Source organism: Adiantum capillus-veneris, chromosome 3 (genome assembly GCF_014529385.1).
Source record: "Adiantum capillus-veneris isolate H3 chromosome 3, ASM1452938v2, whole genome shotgun sequence".
Taxonomy (NCBI): Eukaryota; Viridiplantae; Streptophyta; class Polypodiopsida; order Polypodiales; family Pteridaceae; genus Adiantum; species Adiantum capillus-veneris.
In genome coordinates this window covers 140,877,478-140,881,091 of record NC_140933.1, presented here as the reverse complement: position 1 = coordinate 140,881,091, position 3,614 = coordinate 140,877,478, and the positions used below count along the sequence as shown (strand labels likewise).

At 43.1% G+C, this 3,614-nt stretch overlaps 1 pseudogene; it reads right to left on the bottom strand.

Moving 5' to 3' along the window:
- Positions 1 to 665: 665 nt before the first annotated feature.
- LOC147461817 (uncharacterized) lies at positions 666 to 3,071 on the bottom strand (annotated as a pseudogene).
- Between the last annotated feature and the right edge of the window lie 543 nt (positions 3,072 to 3,614).

The window sequence follows — 3,614 nt, the reverse complement described above, 5'->3', positions numbered from 1 at the left end:
TATGAACTTGGTCAAATGGCAAGCTATAGACCATAGCCAAAAGCACACATCCAAAAATTGGCATTGTCTAACAATGTACAAGAAACCATATCACACTTAAAAGTGGAAAAAGCGAGCACGCCATATATACATGAGCCGGTAAACTTCAAATCAAAAAACTCCTATCATAGTTTGCCAACCCCCCTAGCCTTTTAGAGCATTCTTGCTCATCAGAAACACTAGTAGATGCTTACTCCACCTGGATCCACACAAAATAGCTTGGTATTCCATGCATCAAAAGCTAAATCAAACTTCCACTTGGCTCCCAAGGAAACCCGGTAAAGATGCCATATACCAACCTTGCACACTAAAAACATCAATTACTTTTCCATAGACCTGCCTGTGCATCATAAAATTTTCTTCTTTTTTATCCCCTACACAACAACCTACATTCGGTCCAACATAAAGCATATGGCACTTGGAAGCCTTGGTAACATTAGTAGCATCACCATGAGTAACAAAAGTAGCCCTCAAAAGGCATTGAAAAGCATACATCCCTGCAAAGAGGCATACCAAGCCCCTAAACACATTGGAGACATCTGCACAAGCATCATTTTTCCATGAAGCACCCATAATTTTCTCAAGATGCATTTCTTCATCAAGAATACAATAAAAAAACTCACTGGTTACATCTTTTGGCATGCCAGTATCAAAGGAAGAAGAGAGGGATACACCATCACCTGCTTCAGGCATGAGGCTATCAAAAAAACCGATATCATCAACAAAACCATCATACAAACGCTCAACCTGTACCACTTCATATACACTCTCATCATCACAAAAGCTCATATCCTCGTCAGCTGAAGCACTCTCATTCTTCTCTACCACTGGTTGCACATACATCTCATGGGAGACAAGGCATTGCCCTCACTGTTGACGTGAGTTAAGATTCAAAGCATCCTCATACACAATTTCATACATACTTTTTGAGACAATTAAACCATTTGCCTCTTCATGCATAACCTCCATATCAATTCCACTTGATGATAGGTCACAAGTGCTCTGTGTCTCACTATCACTCTCTCCAAATCTGGCTTTGACTTCCAAGGCTTCCAAATTGTGATGAATTGCCTCCTTGTCTTTAAGCTCGACAAGGATAAAAGACATTAAATTATCATTAGATCTCTCTCCCACCATCACTACATGAATATGTTTCTTTGTCGCTCTCATAACCCTCCTCATCAGCTGTAACCATTTCACTATGCATATCAAAACCAAACCCATCATGGGGCAAGCATACCTGAGATGCCGAGGTCTCCAAGCTCTCCCAGTGCTGTGTCTGAAGTTCTCTCCACGACTCGATGAGTTGAGAACCATTCTCAATGGTACAAAACAACTATGGAGGATCATAAAAAGCTAGAAAAAGATCCCTTTTCATGCTTTGTCAATGGTACAAAACAACTCTCATTCTCAATGGTACAAAACAACTCTGGAGGATCAAAAAAAGCTAGAAAAAGAGCCCTTTTCATGATTTGCCAACTCCACTGTTCATCCTCGGACAGCATAGAATAAAGGTAGCATGCATCACAAAGAAGCATTGCCATACATACTCGTCATCATAAAGTTCCAATTGAGAAAACGCGTACTCCACAAGGCAAAATCATTCCACAATATCCTCATGTTGGGCACCTGTGAAGAACCTGCTTGTAGCCATGTCCATATTGGATCACCTCTAGCATAAGACCATTGTAAACTAAAGATCTAGAGTTCGATCCTCAGTGGTGGGCACCAAAAACATGACAGAAGAAAGCGAGAGAAAAACACCTCTATAGCTTGGCCTCTCTTCCAGTCGGGGATCATAAATCTATCTGCTTGAACCGTGCAACTACCACTGTGAAGACCATATCATGCTGTCAACCCAAGCCTAGGTGCTCCACTAAACCACAAAACAATTATGTACTCACTTGTGGTTGACCAAAACAAATAATGAACCTTTCATCTCTATAGTCTCTTTCATACACCAACAACACAAGGCTCTTCAATGGGTAATTAAATTCAACCCTTACGGGCAAGAGAATACAATAGACAATGTGTACATTGCAAATATTTCTATGACAAGGCGAGAGGTGTATAGGAAAACAACCCTGCAAGTGCTCGAATAATACACCAAAAAAAGATATCTATCTCGCTCTGGAGCTCTCCCTTTAGCTCTCTGGTTTGACTTCTGTGAGCAGCATGCAAGCCCCAACCCGCTCCCTTCTCTCTGAGCTACTCCCGGCTTTTTCCACCCTCTCTCTATGGATCATCCAGCTCCTGGTGCTAGCTTTCCTTCTTGCTCACGGCGAGTTCTTTTGCTTCTTGGCTTTCCAGCTTGCTAGACCTTCTTACAAGTACAAGAAATTAGCACCCACCCTCTGAATCTGTGCTCTCATTACTCTCCATTTACAAAAATGTACCCATGCTCAAAGTTGACATTCCCTACATATGGAGGGCTCCCAACCCTTAACGCTCTCCGTCAAAGCCTTGTCTAATTTCTTGGTAGCACCAGCCCTTGGAACCCCTTCTCTGCTTGGCTTTCACTCCCCTTCAAGACCTGCCCACGGGTGGCCCTATATGTAGGGCCCGCAGTCTCTCTTGAAGTAATTTCCACTCCTTTAGTTGATCATCCGAGGTGGGTTGCCTACAATCTCAAAGCTTTTTCTGAGCACTACTTTCTCAGTTGGTCACCCTCCCCCTGGTTGAAGCTCCCTCTTTATGTGCTGAGCATCATGACCCCTCTGAGTGCACACCCTCCTCCCTCTTCAATCAACTCCCCGTTTGTAGTGTACCGATTCCAGGTTTTTTCTATCTCCTAAGTCCTTGCCCATGCTTTGTATGCTCTCTCTCTCTCCCCCTTTCTCCTTGGCCGCTTCTGCACGTGCAGGCCCATGCTCCCAATCATTCTAGACATTTTTTTTCTGGCGTTTTAACACTTCCTATTTATAACTCACTGATTTCTTTGAGCAAGAACTAATTCCCACCCAAGCATTGCTATCATTTGATCCGGTGCCTAAGCTCCTCATCCTGGCCACATCGAGCTTGGCTCTCGCCATCTTAACTCTTAACTTGACAAGCTATCATATTCACTTTACTGGCTCCACCCCAAGCAATGCCCAATGGCTATGAAGCCTTCTTATGTAGCCTCATCCATCACAGTCCAGATGACGCTCCACTCTCAATCACCTCTGCAAGATGGTCGGGCATAAATAGTGGATATTAGCATCGAAATTGACATCTCCCATAGAAACCTTCAATAGAGACTAAAGACCCTTGCCAATCTTAAAGTGCATCAGTCCTTTACGAGCTTGGTCAAATGGCAAGTTGTAGACCATATCCAAAAGCACACATCCAAAACTTGGCATTGTCTAGCAATTTACAAGCAACCATATCACACTCAAAAGTGGAAAAAGCGAGCACACCATATATACATGAGCCAAAAAACTTCAAACCAAAGGACTCCTATCAACGTGAGCTACACCATGTAAGCATGGGTCGGCCATGGCCCATGTTTGATGCAATGATTCTTGTGATAGAGGTCCATAGAGAGAAAATAGTAGAGAAAGAGAGAGATGGAGGGGAAAAGAAGTAGAGGAATG